Genomic DNA, 19490 nt, shown 5'->3' with positions numbered 1-19490 from the left:
AGGACGCTGGTCTCCGAGCACTCCCCTGCAGAGGAGGTGCTGAAGGAGCTGCTCTCTTGGCTCTGGGACCAGCCACTGCTCAGGCGGGACAGCAACATGCCAAAGGACAGCTACATCCTTCCGCTGACTGTGAGTGACCAGCACAGGCCTCACTCAGTCCTGCCCATGGGGCCCAGCCTGGGGCCAGGAGCCCAGGACCACCTGCGGGGTCCACGAGGCCTGCCAGGGGGACCTGCCCTGTGGCTCAAGAAGACTCGTTTGCCACCGTTGCAAGCAGGAGCCTTGGCTTGCCTTGGCTTAGGTGATCTCTTTCCAGCCAGACCCATCTCTGGTGTTTTTGGCAGGCAATCAGGGCCCTCAACGAGATCCTCCTGCTGCCCGCCAGCAAAGAGCCAGTGCAGCTCATTTTCCCCCAGCTCTACCTAGCAGTGCTCTTCCAGACCTTCTTCAGCCTGGAGTACACCCTGCAGGACCTCCAAGACTACAGCCAGATGTGTGGCCAGGAGAACAAGTGTCCTCCAGGCAGCCCCGTCAGGTGCTCCGTCCCTCTTCCCCAGTCTCTCCCATGCGCGCAGAGCCCGGGCTTGGCCTCCGTGTGCGACCCGCCTTTGCTCTACACACAGGAGCGCGGTGCAGGCCATGAAAGCTCTGCTCTGCCATGCTGACTGACTGACATCTGGCTGACTCCATTGAGAGGCAGGGTGGCTGGGACATGCTTATGAGCAAGGAGACCTACCACACAGGAGTCACGTTGCTGACTAGGTGAGAGCCTTCTTCATCCTCGTCTGCCCCAGCATTTCTGCCCTGGAGACAGAGTGCCCGAAGGCCACAGCTTTGGTGTAGGAAGGGCGCTTTTCCGCTCTCTCACCAAAATAAGCCTGAGTGGGTGAGACGCCAGGTTGCTCCTCACAAGGTGTGGTGGCGAAAGGCCACCGCCGCTCCTTGAGCCAGCGCCACCGGCTGCTGGGGCTGAGTACACCCACGACCTTGCCCTGCAGGACCTGGCCTGCAGGATGATGGCTCGGGGTGGCGGCGCACACCCAAAGAGGTTTGCCTGCCCAGCTCCGTGCCCACAGTGCCTTCTCCCCTCCCCGACCAGGGAGCTGTGGATGAACGCGGCCGATGAGTGCGCCTGGATGTTTGACCACGTGGTCAGGGTACTCAGCTGCGGAGACAAACACCGTGAGATCGCCGCCATGGCTGTCTTCATTGAGGTGGGCCTGGTGGCGAGCGGTGCCTCTGGGCAGTGCCTGCAAACACGGGGCTCTCTGGCACGTGGGCAGAGGGGCGGGTGGCTGGTCGGTGGAGCTGGGCTCCTCTCCCGCAGCAGCTGCACTCCCCTCAGTCACCCCAGCCTGGCCTCCTTCCCGCCAAGAGGCCATTTCTGCCGGGCTGATGCTCACAACCACTCGCAGCTCATGCACCCTTGGTGCCAGCTCTCTACCTTCCAGCACTTCACAAAGGCCCAAGACAGACAGGCTGCAGATGGTTCAGAGGACGCGGGGAGTCCTGCTGCCTCTGCCGGTCGCTCACTCTGCAGCCGGCTGTCTTTCAGCTGCTGAACTGCACCGACTTGGAGCAGGAGATTGATGAGGATGTGCTGGGCTTCCTGCAATTGCATCTGCAGAACCAGAGCTTGGCCATGCGCGACATGGCCATCACAGGCCTCGTCACGCTGTCTGAGAGACGCCACACAGTGAGCAGGGGGCAGCCGGGCAAAGTCAGGCCAGTGGCCTGGGGCTGGAGGTGGCGGGTAAGGCAGCGGAGGGAAAGGCAGCGGAGGAATCGAGAGCTCGGGAAGCTGCTGCCAGCTCCCCCACCGTCCTGTCGCTGCTACAGCCAGAGCGTTTGTGCCAATGCAGTCACTCCTTGCTTCACCCAAAGGGCCTTCTCTGTTTCATGTAGGCAAGAAGTCTGCAAGGCCTGCTGCCCGCACTCCTGGAGCACCTGCCGGGTGCTGACAGCACCTTCCGCGCCAAGGCCCTCACCATCCTCAGCCACGTGCTCCATCTCCTGGACAGCAAGAAGGCCAACCCCATCGCCCTGCAGCTTGCTGAGGAGCTCCGGCCACTCTTTGATGACGTAAGGCTGGTGGGAAAGGCGGGGGCTCTGCTGCCGTGGCTGTGGGGCAGAGGTGCATGGCCCAGGCAGGGGGTTCACACCAGGGCAGCGCATTTTGGGGACCGTCAGCAGGTGGGATGTGCCCAGGAGCTGCTGCCGACGGCCGGCCCCCATCTCCTCCTTGGCACATCTACCCAGGGAGCTCCTCTGCGAGTCAGCCAGGAGGTGACTGGTGGGAGTGTGGCCAGGGCCAGAGCAGCCCTTCCAGGCACAGACACCTCCACGGCTTGGCTCTCCCTGGCTGCCACGTGTTAGAGAAAGCCACTGTGTTGCGCGTCTTGGGGCTGGGGCCATTCTGTGCTGGTGGCAGATCTGGCCCACAGCTCCTCCGTGCAGAGGCTGCGTCAGCAGCAGTCATCTCCACAGCAGCCCCGCTGACCCCCTTGCTCACCACAGCCTTGCAGCAGCCCTTGCTGAGGTCCTCCCATCTTCCTTCCCTCCAGGAGTCTACCCGTGTGCGAGAGCTCTCCATCCAGCTCTTTGGGCACGTGCTGGCAACTGTGGTGGGCCCCCAGAAACGGCAGATCCGGAAGCACGTGCACAGCAGCCTGCTCCCACTGCTTCTCCACACGCACGAGGAGATCTCAAGCGTGGCGCAGGTGTGTGGCCACAGTGGTTGCTCGTGTGGGGCCAGGAGTGCTTTTCCTGTTGGCCTGGTTTGCCCAGCAAGGCCCCAGCACTAGCGTCCCTCGGGGCTTCCCAGCTGTCCTTGCAGGCATCCTGGGCCAGGCTCTTGGTGAGCTCTCTTCTGCTGCCCCGAGATGGTGGTTGCCCCCATCTCTGCCCAGGGCATCAAAGCCCAACTCGCTCCCCACATGCAGCTTCCCATCACAGCCTGGGAAAGGCTCTGAGCCTTGCCCAGGTGCGGGGCATGCAGGATCTCCTGCCTGCGCTGCAGTGGCATCTCCCACTCTCTGCTGCTCTGCAGGCCGCTCGGGAAGCTCTCCTCGCTGCTGCTAAGCTCCTGAAGTGGAAGCAGCTCAGGCACCTGCTCGAGACAGCTCAGACGTGGCAGATTGGCGAGTGCCTGGTAAGGACAGCCCCAAGCCCCCAAGGTCTGGCCCGCAGAAGGCCTGCCCCCTTGTCCACACCCACACCCATTGCTGCGGGCTCTGGAGCTGCACATGCGCTCCCCTTCCTCCAGCACCCTGCCCCGGTGGGCTCTTCTCCAGGGCCCTGTCCCCACACTGCCCCCAGCATGCGGAAAGAGCCCTTGGCCCAGCCGGGCCTGGTGAGCACTAGGGCACCTCAGCCGGCCTGGGGAGCGCTCTGCCCTCTGCTTCCTCCAGACCTCGGTGCCATACGGCTCCTGACTGGGAGCCATGAACGTCCTGGCATGGGAAGGGAGGGGAGGCAGCCCTGGCAGGAGGGCCTGGCCTGGCTGCGTGGGGAAGGTCTGCCCCAAGCCCTCGCCCTCGCCCTCTGCCCAGCTGGAGAGGAACAGGAGCAGAGCGGAGGAGTACCTGCGGCAGAGCCTGCCCTACTTGGAGAGCCCACAGGAGGCCTTGCGGGAGGCGGCCGTCAGGTTCCTCGGTGAGTCCCAGCCCCTGTGGGGCCCCTCTCTGTCCCAGGGCAGCTTGGCCCCAGTCCCGGCTGCTGCGCTGGCAGCAAGAACCTGCCCTGGGGCTGCCGGAGCCCTGCCTGCCTCAGGCAGGGCCTGCGTGCCCAGGGGCTGTGTGCTGACAGCGGGCTTTGCCATGGGCTGTGTACACCTAGGGCTCGTCGGACGGCACATGAGCGACCCGAGCGAGGAGAAGCTGCAGGACATCTGCCAGGGTGAGTGGGGGCAGCGTGGTGCTAGCTGCGGCACGGAGGAGGGCAGAGCCTGGGGAGCGAGCACTGATCCCCTGCTGGGCACCGGGAGGGGGCGAGTATTGCCGGGGCGCTTGGGGCATTTCTCAACTGCATCTTTCGCCAGCTGATCTCTTAGGCCTCCCTGCTGCCTGCGGGCGATGGGAAGGGCTGGTTGGGCTTGGCCCTGCCCGGAGGCCATGCCTGGGGTCTCCGCACACCCGGGGCTTTCATCTCTTCTCTCTTCCTTTGTATTGCAGCCCTTCAAAGCATGCCGAGTGACACCAGCCTCAGCATCCAGTCTCTGGCAAGCCAGACCATCCTGCTCCTGAGAGCTCCAGCGGAAAAGGCACCATCAGGGTTCACCCTTGGAGCACTGTGCTACCGGCTCCGGAGAGCGTGGAGAAGGTGGCGCCCTGCTCCATGAGACAGCTCTCTTTGAGCAGAGCCAGAGCAGCAGTTCCCCTCCCAGGCTGCTCAGCCCATGGCGACCCCAGAGAGTGCTGCAGAGCCTGCGTCATGCCCAGCAGCTCCCCCTGCGTGAGCGAGCGAGTGTGCGGCAGGTCGTCATTGCCCCTCTGCTGCAGGCACTGCCTCCTGACATGTGCCGAATAAAGGGCTTGTGTGAATTCTCCTTAGTCTGGTTGAGCCTGACGGAGCCACAGCAGCATAAACGCGGTGTCCTCCCTTGCTGCGACAGCTTTTGCCTTTCGCTTAGACTCCAGAGTTGGAGCAGGCCTTCAGCTCTTCTACTTCCCTGACCGAGGACAAAGTGGTTGCCCTCCTCAGCTCTGGCAGCAGGAAGAACGCTGATTTTGGGGACGCCCCCTCTGGCTTGGGGTGCAGCTTCCAGCTCCTGGCCCTGGTTGCCCTCCTCCCAACGTGCGCTTGCCTCTGCCTCAGGCCAGCGAGGAACTGCCGCGCGAACATGCAGCTTTCACGGCGCTGCTCCTGGCCCGAGGAACTCTTCTCCATCCTCTCCTGGCAAAGCTGAGAAGCTGCGTCCATCTTGTGCTGGGGAGCATGAGGCTTTGCTTGCAGTCACTCCCTCAGCCCTGCCCAGAGAGGGCTGCTTGCTTGAAGAACACAACCATGAAGTCACCCGGAAATGCTGCCGAGCCTGAAGCCCTCCTGTAGGCAGCAGAGACTCACATCAGACCCTCTGCCAAGGAAAGGGGACTGGGAGGGACCCTGGGGGCAGGACTGGAGGCAGGACACTCTGAAGGCCCCTCGTTCCTGCTCCTCAGGGCAGGGGGCAATTGGCCTGGCCAATTCGGCAGCAGCTACAGCCAAGGGAGCAGCGCAGCACTCAGCGCGTAGCTTTTTAGGCGGCCAGATGCCAGCTCACTGCCACCTGCCAAGCGCAAAGGTCCCATTCAACAGCGAAGGACTTGCTTGAACCCTGAACTCAAGCCAGACTCACCCATCCCTGCCGCACCAGCTGGGGACCCGTCAGCTCTCCATACCCTCCCGGTGTGTGCTCGGAGCACGCCTACAGAGGGTGGGACCAGAGACGAGAGACGGGCGCCCACCCTGGCAGGGGAGAGCCCTGCTCCTGCTCCCTCCCTTGTGCCGCTTGCCGCTTCACGTCCCTTTTCCGCAGAAATGTTTCACAACTGCAGCCGGCTACGTACAACAACAGAGGCACCTCAAAGACAGGTTGTCCTTACAGCCAGGCAAAACTGGGCAACTGTTCGGGGAATCGCACAGGTGACTGCTCTGGCAGACAGCTGAAGGGGTTTGAAGGAGAGGACACTGGCTGGGAGGACGCGGAGGCTCTGGCTCTGCCCTCCCTCTGGTGCTGGGCCAACCGCAGGTCCTCTGCTCGCCTTTCCAGGGCGCTGTCGCAAAGATGGAGGCAAGCGAGCCCTATCCGCCGCGCCAAAACCCACTGGAGAAACCCAGCGGGCGTATTTCTTCTTCCCTTCCTGAGGCAACTCTTGGCCAGAGCCAGCTGGAGGGTCTCCGGGTCGTGCTTCCCCGGGCCTCCGACTGCCCGATTGCTGCTCGAGAAGCAGACCCAGCGAAACCCGCTCCCGGTTGTGCCCCCGCTGGGAGCTGGGCGGTTCCCTTGGCCGGGTCTCGGGCAGGTGCCAGGTCACCAGGTCCAACACGCAACAGCAGGGAACGGATCAGGAGAGACACGCCAGAAAAGACGCTAGTGCCATCAGCTCTTCTTCTGGCTGGGGAAGAAGGGCAGGACATGTTGCAGGGTCACAGAAACCGGGCGCTGCAAAAGAGCAGCCTCAGAGGTGCCTGGTGGCGTTAACGTGAGCAGCGTGCGCCATCGTTCCGCTCCAGAGTGACCGCGACCTCTGGAAACGTTGGGGGCTTTTTCAGCAGTGGCGGCGCAGAGGAGGCAGCAGAGGCTGCCGGGCGCAGGGGGCGGCCATGGACCCGGCAGCCCCCAGCCCCATGACGGCCGGGGCAGCGGGGCCGGGGGCCGCGGAGGGCCTGGCTCCCCACCTCTCCCAGCCCCACACGCTGCCCCCCCACACCTGCCCCCCTCACCCCCCCACCTCAGGGCCGGGATCCCTCCCCCAGGGTTGCTGCAGCCCCACCCGGCGTTGCCTGGCAACGGCACCAGCTGCAGGTCACGTGGCCTCCTCCTGCCCCCCCCGCCCCCGGTGCTGCCTAGCAACAGCGGCCCTTGGGCCCCCAGGGCTGCCCTGGCCTCTGCTGGGCCTCCCCTCCCGCCCTCCCTGAGCTGCTGCCTCCCTCCTCCTGCCTTCCCTTTCCATCCTTCCTTCCCTCCCCTTCTTTCTTCCTTCCCCCTCCTTCCTTCCCTCTGCCTCTCCTTCCTTCCCTCCCCCTTCTGCCTTCCCTCCCGCCTTCCTTCCCTCCCGCCTTCCTTCCCTTTCCGTCCTTCCTTCCCTCCCCTTCTTTCCTTCCTTCCCCCTCCTCCCTTCCCTCCCTCCTTCCTTCCCTCTCTCCTTTTCTCTCTCTCTCTTCCCTCCCTCCCTCTCCCCCTCCTTCTCTCCCTCCTTCCCTCCTTCCTTCCCTCTCAGCTGCAGAGGGGCTGCTGGGAGCCCTGTGCCTGCTGCTCTCCACCCTGCTCCTCCCACCACGGTGCCCCTTGGCCTCCCTGGAGCCACCACACAGCACAGCCCTGTCTCGCTGGGGGCTGCGGACATTTGTCACATTCCAGCAGTCTCGTGGCTCCTGTCTGCGTCCCACCCCTGCTCTGCCTCCGCCCTGCTGCCCGGCATGCGGCCCCATGGCACCGTTGTGCAGGCACCGCACAGCATAGGCTGCCTTCAGGAGTGAGGAGACGTCCCCCCAGCATGGCCCCCCAACAGCCCTCGGTGCCGTGGCCTCCACGGCCCTCCTGCTTTGCAACCTCCCCCCCATCCCCAGCCCCTGCCCAGCCCACCTTGAGGAAAGCAAACAGCCATGCTCCAGGGTCTGCTGGGGTCTGGGTCTGGAGAGAGGCCAGGCAGGACTGGCCATCCCACCATACAGGGGCTGAGCCCAGCAGGGAGATGGAGCTGGTCACATGCAAAGGTCACTCCTCACCACGACTGTGGGGAAAGGCAGTGCTGAAAGGGGTCTGTGAGGAGTTTCCTGGGGCAGTTTCTCCTCTCTGTTCACACAACAACAAATTGGGCTGGATCTTTGCACTGAGGGACCCTGCTTGAGAGTCTCCATGGGCATGAGGATGGTCTACAGGCCCAGTAGACGCTCCCAGGACCTCCTCTGCATACTCCCTGCTAGCCCTGTAGAGGACCCAGCAGGGGGCTCATTCTCCTAGGGCTCACAGCTGGATGCCCAGTCCTCCAGCTGGGTGCAGAGCCCTGTCTGGAGGTGACTTTTGGGGTAAAGGCTAGCACGCGGCCTGGGGGAGATTGTCTCAAGACTGTGTGCTGGAGATAGGGCCTGAGGGACAGCAGCAAACTGATCTGGCTGCTGGGTCCTGCTTCCTTCAAGACAAGTGCTGGCACAGGGTCCCAGCCTTCCTTTTGGTGCCACCTGTCAGAAGTGATGATGACACTATGACCAGGGAAGGTGGGGAGAGTTATTCCTTCTTCAGCCACTTCCCAGGCCATACGGGAAGCCAGAACACCAAGGACTTCTGGCTCTGCAACGTGAACACACTTTAGTGTAGCCACAGTGTGACCATTGTCTTGGATAAAATGTCAGCATTTTTCTCTCCAAGACCATTTCAAGCCCAGCTCCACTTCCTTCTGATGTCTCCTCATCCCTCCTCTGACCTCAATAACTGTTCCTGCACCCCTTCCCCTGCTCTGCCGCAGGGTCTCGAGCTGGCAGTGCTGCTCTGGAGAGCGAGCAGACGGTGGGGCCACAGGGCCACGGGGGTGACTCTGCACTGGCCATGCTGGTGCAGGTGGGAAGCAGACCCAACCGAATGGGGATCCATGGCCTCTAATCCCTCCAGAGATCCAACACATGGTATTTCATTAACGATGACATGAATCACTCTCCCGTGCCCCGTGCCCCGTGCCCCGTGCCCCGTGCCAGCTGGGTCCCCACTGCCTCTCCTGGGACTGCAGAGTCCTCCTGTGCCTGTGGATACCTGCGTTTCGTGCTTTCCCTTTAAGGGACTCCACCTTGGGGGACTTCTCATTTTGTGAGGCTCCTCTCGCTGCCCACCCCAGGCACACGCTGTCCCAGGAGAGCCCCTGTGCTCTCCTGGCACCTCCAGCTTCCCCTCCAGAAGGAGGGACATCTGACACTGTGCCTGAACATGTGCGACAGCCCCGGCTATGTACAACAGTGACAATCCCTCATCTCCCCTGTCACTGGACACTGAGGGGGGACTCCTCAATCCTAAATGCCTTGGTGTCTAAGAGATCATAACAGGATGATGAGCTTTTTGTTCCTGACCCCATGGACAAGGCTGCCCAGCAGGCCCTTGTGGGCTGCTCTCCTTGGGCCTATATTTGACACCAGCTCTGGAAGAAGCACCCAGCCTTCAGACATGGCACTGGCTAGAACTGCCTTTATTACCAAGATACTGTGAGGGAGCCAGCTCTGACCTGGCGTTAGACAGTTTTGCGTGGCCACCAGGTGAGACATGGCATTAAAACCGGGGTGAACTGCAAGCATTTATGTAGCAAAATGATAACAAATAAATTTCATCATCATCATCATAACAGTAACAATAGTAATAATAAAAATAAAATAAAAAACCAAAACTGAGTCCTGGTTTGGGACAGTTTGGGATTCAGTTGTTGAGAGCAAAGGCAATTTTAGCACTGCTGAAAAATGCCCATGCAATCACTTTCCTCAGGGCATCTCGGAGCTCCTTGTTCCTCAGGCTGTAGATGAGGGGGTTCAGTGCTGGATGCACCACTGCGTACAAAACAGCCACCACCAGATCCAGGGATGGGGAGGAGAGGGAGGAGGGCTTCAGGTAGGCAAATATTGCACTGCTGATAAACAAGGAGTCCACGGCCAGGTGAGGGAGGCACATGGAGAAGGCTTTGTGCCGGCCCTGCTCGGAGGGGATCCTCAGCACAACTGTGAAGATCTGTACGTAGGACAGCACAATGGACATGAAACATGCAAAAAATAAACCAACACTAACCACAACAACCCCAACTTCCCGGAGGCAGGATTGTGAGCAGGAGAGCTTGAGGATCTGGGGGATCTCACAGAAGAACTGCCCCACAGCATTGCTTTGGCAGAGAGGTATGGAAAATGTGTTGGCAGTGTGCAGGAGAGCATTGAGAAAGCCGCTGCCCCAGGCAGCTGCTGCCATTTGGACACAAGCTCTGCTGCCACCCAGGAGGGTCCCGTAGTGCAGGGGTCTGCAGATGGCAACGTAGCGGTCATAGGCCATGACAGTGAGAAGAGAAATCTCTCCTCCAAACAAGAAGGAAACCAGGAAGACCTGGGCAGCGCATCCCGAGTAGGAGATGGTCGTGGTGTCCATGAGGGAATTGGCCATGGATGTGGGGACAGTGGTGGAGATGGAGGCCAGGTTGAGGAGGGAGAGATTAAAGAGGAAGAAGTCCATGGGGGTGTGGAGGCGGTGGTGGCAGGCTATGGCGGTGATGATGAGGCCGTTGGCCAGGAGGGCAGCCAGGTAGATGCCCAGGAAGAGCAAGAAGTGCAAGAGCTGCAGCTGCCGGGTTTCTGCGAATGCCAGGAGGAATTCAGTGACGGAGCTGCTGTTGGACATGTTGCTCCCTCCAGGCATGTGGGACTGTCCAAAGAAGAAAAGACATGGAGAAGTTAGGAGATGCTTTTCAAGAAACCCTGAAATGTTCCAGTTCTCATCCAACCCCCCGTACTGCCTCTCTCTTCACGGAGAGCATGTGTGTGCAGCTGCCTTGCTTGAGCTCCCCTGTGCACTGGCGGAGTGTGCTGTGAGGAGCAGAGGCCTCTGCCCATGGGCTCCAGGGCAGTCTGTCCATCCTGCTGTAGGGCAGTGGGGACATGGGAGTGGGGGTGACTAGCTCTGACAGTCACAAGGTCTGTCAGGTGAAAGCCACTGGGCAGGTGGAAGGAATATTTCAGCATCTTCACCACCTGTTCTGAAGAATGAGGGTTGAGGAACAGAGCTTTAGGGATTTCTTCCTAATGTTTATTTTCTGTGAGATGCCCCTGTGCCCCCTGGGCAGTCTTCCTCAAAAGGCAGAAAGTCTCAGCGTTTCTGCTGTGACTCCTGAGAAAGACCAATTCCCTGTCCCCGGGTGCAGAGGGAGGACAGCTTGTCTGTCTATTAGTCTTGTTCTCAGCTGTCCTGTGTTTGCAGCTCTTTGAGCTGCAGGATGGTCACTCTCATCTGTTGCCCAAAAAAGAATCTAGCCCCTGCTGAGAGCAGACGAGCCCAGGTCCCAAGTGTGGGTCTCCAACCTTCTCTCCCTTCCTCAGGGCACCAGAGCGACGTCTCCACACTCCCCTTTCTAGCCAAGCACACACACGGCTCTTTTCAGCTGCCCACATACAGCTTCCCAACACCATCTCCATACGCCCAGCATCTCTGAAGATTCTTCACAGCTCCCTCACACATCACAGAGATGGTGGTATGAGGCAGCGGTGCCCTTCTGGAGGGCAGCCCCAAGCCTGCCAGGACACCACAGGGAAATGGTCCAAGGACTGTTAGGACTGCAGATGGGCTCTCCTTACAGGACAGTCAGCTCCACTCCCCTCCCCACCCACTGCATTTCCTGGACCTGCACGGGTCAGAAGGGGGCTGCAGACACCTCACTCCCAAGCAGAGACCTCTGTGGCACAACTCGCAGGGCAGGGGTCTGAGCTGCAGCTGAAAACCCACCAACCCCAGGGAACCCGAGAGAAGAACAAGGGCAGCACGGAGAGGAGGGGAAACAAGGAGCAACACTACACTCCTGCTGCCACGGGAGGCAAGGAGAGAGGGACAGATGGGCAGTCGGGAAAGCCTTCACCTTCCCCAGCTGGGTGGTGACATTGCAGGGCAGTCACTCAGCCCCTTTGTCGGGCAGCACAAAACGGGGCCCGTGGCAGGAGAGATGCCCCTCTCCTCTGCTGCAGGTCTGGCTGCAGAGCGGGTGGCTCATGCCCTGGACTCCACGGCTGTGAGGGCAGAGGCTCTGCTGGGTGGGAGAGAAGACATGCGGGGCTGGCTCAGAGAAAGCTGTCTGCCTTGCAGGGACTGATCAACACTTGCCCAAACCCATCCTCCTGTGACGTTTCTGTTAGCAGTTCTCTCTCATTCCCAGCCCGTCTCTGCTGCCTGGCGCTCTCTCTGCTGGGAGCTCTTGCTCTCTCCCAATGTCTTTTCCCTGCTGGTTTTCACAGACCCCATCCCACCCTCTGCACACTCAGTTCTGCCCTACAGAAACCTGCCAGGACAGGGCACTGGGCAGGGGTATCTCTGTGCTCACAGGTCCCAAGGAGCAGGTCATAAAAACCCTTATGAAGCAATAAAGGTGCTGCTGGGGCTGCCTGCAGGCTGAGGTGGGGTTGAAGGGGTTTGCTGAAGCTTCTCACAGACCTAGCGATCTCCAAGAGTGAAGGTTTGGGAATCCAAGTTACCCTGCAGTTACCCTGCAGCCAGAGACTTAGCATGCAAAGGGCTGTGCAGATTTCCCCCGCAAGGAGCTCTCCTCGCTCCTCCCACTCCACACTGCCTCTCACTTCTCTCCCTCTCGCCTCATCTCCTGTCAGCAGCAGCAGCAGGCAGTGCCCGGAGCCCCGCTGCTCTTGGCAGAGGAGCTGCTGCTGCCCAGAGCTGTCTCTCGGCCATGCTGCCTGGTTGCCAGCAGCTCCCTCGGTCCCCGGAGCCTGGCCCCGCTCAGGAGCAGAGGTCCAGCTTAAGGCATGAATTGCTCTGTCGCTTGTGCACCCTCTTCCTGGGAAATGTTCACTGCAGTCTACTGAAATCCTATCACCTATGGTCCCTTTCTGAACACTGAAGTTTGTAAACACTGATTCCTGCATTGCATTTTGTCTCATCAGAGGGTGGTTATTTGCAAGAGGTGGACCTGTCCCACTCTGGAAGACCTGATTCCCATCTCTTAAATAGGCAGAACACCTAGTCAAGGACAAGGAGGGAGGTCATTTTCGCATGGTTCAGGTATTGATTCCGATGAGTCAATCTGGGCATCGCATGACGGTTTTAGAAATCCCTGGGATGGGGTTGGATTCAGCTCTCTCCCATGAACTCCAGAAACACACAGGAGGTGGGATTCCCCTTGCCCAAGCTGAAGTGTGCACAACATGGCTGCCTGCAGGTAAGCCCCTTGTCTACGCTGCCATTGTAACCACTAGAGATGGAGGGTGGGAGTCAGTTGCTCACACACAAACACCTGGTGACATTTGAAGAGACAGAGGTGGTGCAAGGCATGTGCCAGTGTCTGCTGGCTCTGATGGAGCAACTATGAGACCTACATCCTTCTAGAACCCCAGGTGGGGGCCAGCTGAGGAATTTCCCAGGCCATATGAAAGGACACTAGATGCCTACTACGACTAGAGCTCCACTCATTCTTAAGCTGAGACACAAGCAGATCCCTACACTGCAAACAGCTGATGTAGTGCAGTGCAGGTGCTTGATTTAATGACAAAAGTAGGCCTGCAGTCCAGGTCAGGTTCCTGGGGCAACCCAGACAGCCATATGTCTCCTGCGGAAGCAGCATGGGACCTATAGGAAAGCCATGTCCTTTTGGAGGGGTTGCTGGGCAAGTGCCTCAGCGCACCTCAGCTTTCCTACCTGGACAGCACCCACAAAGCACAACAAAGCTCCATACTGACAGTCTGTAAAATTGGCAGGCATCTCTGGACCCTGGCTTGGCTAAACAGGGAGCTCAGGCCTGAGCTCCAGGGCCACAAGGCAACACAAGGATAGGAGAAGAAAGGAGAGGCTGCAAAGGAGGAATTTGGAAATACTGTCCAGTGAAGAAGGGATGGTGTTAGGGAAGCCCAAGCTGCCCTAGCATCGACCCCTGCAGGGGATGTCACGAGCCTGAAGGAGAGCTGCTGCTGCTTCAGTAACAGTGAAAGAGTAAAGAAGGAAAATGTGGGCTCACTGCTGCATGGGGCAGGGAATCTAGGAACAGCAGATGGAGATAGGTGTGAGGAACTGAACGTCGTCTTGGCTTCAGTCTTCACCAGCAGAGTCTCCTGGGCTGTTGTGCGTAGTAGAGTCAGGACTCCAGGCGAGAATACCAACCCACAGTGCCCGAGGGCTGAGTGCAGGAAAAAGGATTATGTTGTGCCTATCTTCAAAAGAGGCCACAAGGACAAGCCGGGGAGCTGCAGGCCGTTCAGCCTCACTTGAGTGAGGAGTGTGTCCTGGAGCTATCCATCTTGGATCACATTTCTGGGTACACGAAGGTGCCTGGAAATAGTCAGCACGGATTTACTGGACATAAATAATTCCAGACCAACGTGATTGCCTTCTGTGATAAAAGACCTGTACTTGTGGGAGAAGAAAGAGTAGGAGATGTCATTCACCATGATTTTAGCCAGACTTCTGGCACTGTCTCCCCCAACATTCTTGTATCCAAGGGAGGCCTTACAGCAGGCTGGCTAGACATTCAGATGGGTGAAAAACCAAGTGGTTGGATGATGGAGCTCAGAGGGTTTTTGTGAGTGGGTCAGGCTTTACCTGGAAGCCAGTGACAAGTGGAGGGTGCAGGGGTCTACACTGCAACCCAACCTGTCTGACAGGCTCATCAGTGGCCTGGAGGACACACCTCTTATCCCAGTTGCAGATGACAGCTAATGGGGCAGAACAGTCATGTGCCTGAGGGCTGCCTTTCAGAGGGAGCTTGGCAGGTGGGAAGAATGGGCTGTCAGGAACTCTGTGAAATGCAACAAGGACAAATGCCCTATCTTCACCTGCGATAGACCAACATCCTGCAGTGACACAGGCTGGGGAGTTCTGGCTGGGCAGCAGCTCTGCAGAAAAGGACGTGGCGGTCTTTGTGGGCAGCGAGCTTGATGTGAGGCAAGAGTGTTCCCTGGCAGCAACGGAGGCCACAGCATTGTGGGCTGCATGAACAGGAGCACAGCCAGGAGAAAGACGGAAGTGATGATGCCCCTCTACTCAGCACTTATCCGAACCCACCTAGATACATCATCCATTCAGGCCCCCCTGGAGAAGAACGCTGTTGATGACATGGAGTGAGTTCAGTGTCAGAACCTCAAGGTGTTTGGGGGCTGGAGCACTTGCCCTGGGAGGAGAGGCTGAGAGTTCAGGCCTTGTTCAGCCTGGAGAAGGGAAGACTTTTGGAGGAAACTCATCACAGCTTCCCAACTCAAGCTTCCCACCAGTAAAGAACCAGGGCTCTTTACAGAGATTCCTGGCAGGACAATGAGAGGCAACAGTACGAAGCTGACACAAGTGCAGCTAAAATTGGATTTAAGGGAGAAAAATCAATCTTGGGCCTGGAAGGTTTTCAGGTCAAGGTTTAATTATGAGGGACTGCTTGTCCAGAACAGGCCCTCTTCACAGTCTACAACACCTGCACATTACAACACGATGCCCAATGAGTGTGACACATGCAGAGAGACGTGGCATGGGGGTGATTGCACTGGCTGAGGGTGCTGGAGTTGCTGAGCCTGGAGAAGAGGAGGCTTTGGGCAGACCTAAGAACAGCCTGCCCATACCCACCAGGAGGTCGTCAAGAAGATGGAGGCAGGCCCTTCATTGTTGTACACGACAGGAGGAGGAGGAGGCCCAATGGGCATTAGCTGAAACAAGAGGTTCAGGCTGGGGATAAGCAAAAATGTTTTACCCCTGCAGACAGTGGAACACTGGGGCAGGTTGCCCAGAGAGGTTGTGCCATCTCCATCCTCAGAGGTTTTCAAGTCCTAAATGAATGAAGCCCTGAGCAACCTGGTAGGATCTGATAGTTGACCCTGCTGTGGGAAGGAGATTGGGCTAAAGACCTCCAGAGGCCCCTTCCACCATGAATCCTTTTGCATTTTCTTCCACCCTGTGTCTTCTCATGTTGACCACAGGGAGAAAACTGCAGCTTCCCTGTGACCATGGCAGTGTGTCAGACAGAAGTAGGAGCAGATCAACTGCATGTTTCTTGTCCTGCTCTGGTTAGTGTCATTCAGATTCAGGAGTGCTTTGCAGGTACCCGCAGTGAGCACTGATTTTTTTTTTCTTTTCCTTCACCTTTTATTGCATTATGCCCTCTTTTCCACCTGACAAGGTGTTCTCTTTTACCATCCTGATGCCCGCCCATGCAGTCAGCACACACCTATTTCCTAATCTCCACTGGCCCTGCTTATACTTCCTTTGTACATTCATTGGGCCTCTCTGAGAGGGTGTCCGTGGTGATTTCTACCTTTGTCAGCAGCTCCGTTAAACTAGCACCTCCTTTTATTATCCACAGTGTCCCGCAATGCCTCATGCTGTTATCCTGTCAGAGGCACAGCAAGACAGGACGAGCCATCTGTACACGCACATTAAGAGCTGACACAAAGGAGCCTGAGTCCAGAGCGGCCTTGAGAAACTTGGGGTTTTGTCCAACATAAACCTCATGAAGTTGTGCAAGGAAACGCGGCTAGTCCTGCATGGGGGAGGAAATGTTGACCTGTTGGAAAGTAGCTCTGCCGAGAAGGACCTGGGAGTGCTGGTGGACAACAAGTTAAACATGAGGCAGCAGTGTGCCCTTGTGGCCAAGAAGGCCCATGGTATGCTGGGGTGCATTAGGCAGAGTGTTGCCAGCAGGTGGAGGGAGGTGATCCTGCCCCTCTCCTCAGCCCTGGGGAGGCCTCACCTGGAGTACTGTGTCCAGTTCTGGGCTCCCCAGTACAAGAGAGACATGGCACTCCTGGAGAGAGTCCAGCGGAGGGCTACCAAGAGGATTAGAGGGCTGGAGCACCTCTCCTAGGAAGAAAGACTGCAAGAGCTGGGCCTGTTCAGCCTGGGGAAGAGAAGATTGAGAGGCGATCTCATCAACGTGTACAAGTATCTGAAGGGGGAGTGTCAAGAGGATGAGGCCAGCCTCTTCTCCGTGGTGCCCAGCGACAGGACAAGAGGCAATGGGCACAAACTGAACCACAGGCAGCTCCATCTGAACCTGAGGAAAAACTTCTTCCCTGTGAGAGTGACAGAGCATTGGAACAGGTTGCCCAGAGAGGTAGTGGAGTCTCCTTCGCTGGAGATATTCAAAAGCCGTCTGGATGTGATCCTGGGCAATATGCTCTAGGTGACCCTGCTTGAGCAGGGAGGTTGGACGAGATGATCTCCAGAGGTCCCGTCCAACCTAAACGATTCTGTGATTCTGTGATTCTGTAAAACGCTGTGCATCAGGGCAGGCTGAGAGCTGACCGTCAGAGGAGTGACCCTGAGGAGAAGGGCCTGGACATGACAAGGGATGCCATAGGAGCCAGCAGTGCATGCTTGCACTAATGAGGCCAGCTGCATATGGGGCTGCTTCAGGAAGACCATGGCCACCCAGGCAAGGGCAGTCCCCATCCCCCTTGACTCAGCACTGGTGTGGCCACATCTGGAAGAGTGTGTCCCCGTGTGGGCTGCCCAGTGCTGGAGGAATGGGGAGGACCTGGAGAAGGTCCAGGGGAGGTCTCCCAAGATGGGGGTAGGGTCCTGAAGCACAAAGCCTGTATGGAGGGGCTGAGGGATGTGGCCTTCTTTAGCCTGGTGAAGGGGAGGCTAAGGGCATTCCAGTAGGAGCCTGGGAGTGCTTGAAGGGTGGTTTCAGAGGTGATGGAGAGTTTCTTGGTAATAGGAAATAGCAAGAGAAGGAGAAAGAGACAAAACAATTATGAGATACATTATGAGAAGTTCAGGCTGAACTTTTGGAAACTGGGATGTCACTTGTGCTGTGGTTCAACAGGACACCCAGAGGGAGTTGGTGGGGAGCCCCTGGCTTTGTGTCTGGATGAAAAGCAAGAGAGGGCAGAGAGCCATCAGTAAAGGTGGTCAGATGGCTGGGGGAGAGCAAAGTGGGGAAGCAGGCTGGGTGTCTACAGGCTGCAGGGACACAGACACAGGAGGGGGACAGCACAGGGCAGCCTGGGGTGGAGACGACTGAGGGCACTGCCAAGGCTGAAAGCCTCCGACAGGACGGAGGTCTTTGTGCTCTTGGCTTTCTCTGGTGTCTGCCACTGAGGCCAAGGAGACACTGTGTTTCTGACGGCCCCAGGTCCTCATTACGTCCCCACCCTCAGAGAGCCCAGGAGGTGCTGTCTCATCCTGCACGAAGTCTTGCACACCCCCACCCTCTCCCTGCCCCCACAAAGAGCCCTGAGCCAAGTCGGAGCGAAAGCACCACCCTGTGCAGGGGCTGGGTGTCAGTGCTGGCCCATGCTGTCTGATAACACACAGCAAGGTGGACTTGGTGTCACAGCCACCTGCACATTTCCTTTGCCAACCTGTAACAAGTGCCTCCAACTTTCTGCTCTCCTCAGCCCCTGGGAGGCTTTGTTGGTAATGGTCCTCAGGGGGACCCATTAACACTCCCCGAAACTTGGGATTTAATTCTGACTTTAACTTCTTCAGTGTTTTTCTCAGTTCCCTCTCAGTATCTGAGGTTCATGGGCTCAGCACCACATACACTCGAGGGGGGATTAAAAGGTCAGAAGCCCTAACAAGCCATGCCACTCCCCAGCATTTTCTTGAGGTCTCAGTTCTTGTGAGGCTAAGTGGAGAGCTCTCAGGAGGGCACTTACAAGAGGAAGATTTCAATGAGCGACCAAAAAAAAATCGGATGCTGGCTTTCACAGTTTTCTTCTTTTTTCAGCCCCGAGAATCCCTGTTATCCACATTGCTGGATTCCTATTGATTCAGAGGGTCTCCTAATGAAACCTGGATGTGTAGGAAAGGCAGGATTTCTGGTACGGGACATGTGTGGACAACCCTCCTCCTCCCCTCCCCAGCCCGGCCAGTTCTCCCATCAGCCCCTGGGGACCTACTTCGCTCTTGTTAACATCGAACCCTTTTCCACTCGCCTCTGTAGCTGAGTGTTATAGCTCCTAGCCCTGGTCCCTTCCAACCTAAACCATTCTTTGATTCTGTGATTCTCAGAACCAGGACCCTCTGGGCCTCGGCCACAGAGCTGCTGCCGGCCAGTCTGTCTCCTTCGTGGGTCACTGCAAGGGGTTCTTCCCTCCTGGGGCAGGAGTGGGCATTTTTTCTCTGTTGAAAGTTCCTGAGCTCCAGGAGCTCCGCCAGCTCCCTCAGCACTCGTGGGTGCATCCCATCAGGGCCCATGGATTTATGGATGTCCAGTTTGGACAAAAGATCTCTAACCTGATCCTCCTCAACCAAGGGAGAGTCTTCCTTTCTCCAGACTTCCTCCCTGGTCTCCAGTGTCTGGAATTCCTCAGGACTGGCCTTAGCAGGAAAGACTGAAGCAAAGAAGGCATTCAGCAACTCTGCCTTCTCTGTATCCTTCGTCACCAGGGCACCCACCCCATTCAGCAGTGGGCCCATGTTTTCCCTAGTCTTCCTTTTGTTATTGATGTATTTGAAAAACCCCTTCTTGTTGTCCTTGACGTCCCTTGCCAGATTTAATTCCAGCTGGGCCTTAGCCTTCCTTGTCGCATCCCTGCACACTCTGACAACGTCCCTGTATTCCTCCCAAGTGGCCTGTCCCCTTTTCCACATTCTGTACACTTCCTTCTTCTGCTGGAGTTTTGTCAGGAGTTCCTTGCTCATCCATGCAGGTCTCCTGCTGAATCTGCTTTGCTCGACTTCTTCCTCAGAGGGATGCACCGATCTTGAGCCTGAAGGAGGTGACGCTTGAATATTAACCAGCTTTCTTGGACCCCTCTTCCTTCTAGGGCCCTACCCCATGAGATTCCCCTAAGTAGGTCCCTCAAGAGGCCAAAGTTAGCTCTCAAGTCCAGCGTTGCAATCCTACTTATTGCCCTGCTCCCTCCTCGTAGGATCCTCAACTCCACCATCTCATGGCCACTGCAGCCAAGGCTGCCCCCAACCTTCACCTCTCCAACTAGACCTTCTTTGTTCGTTAGGACAAGGTCTAGCATTGCACCTCTCCTCGTTGGCGTCTCCACCACCTGAGTCAAGAAATTATCATCAATCCTCTGCAGGAACCTCCTCGACTGTTTGTGCCTAGCTGTGCTGTCTTGCCAACAGATGTCAGGGTGGTGAAGTCTCCCATGAGAACCAGGGCCTGTGATCGTGAGGC

Source organism: Struthio camelus, unplaced genomic scaffold (assembly GCF_040807025.1).
Source record: "Struthio camelus isolate bStrCam1 unplaced genomic scaffold, bStrCam1.hap1 HAP1_SCAFFOLD_41, whole genome shotgun sequence".
Taxonomy (NCBI): Eukaryota; Metazoa; Chordata; class Aves; order Struthioniformes; family Struthionidae; genus Struthio; species Struthio camelus.
This window is presented reverse-complemented; position numbering follows the sequence as displayed.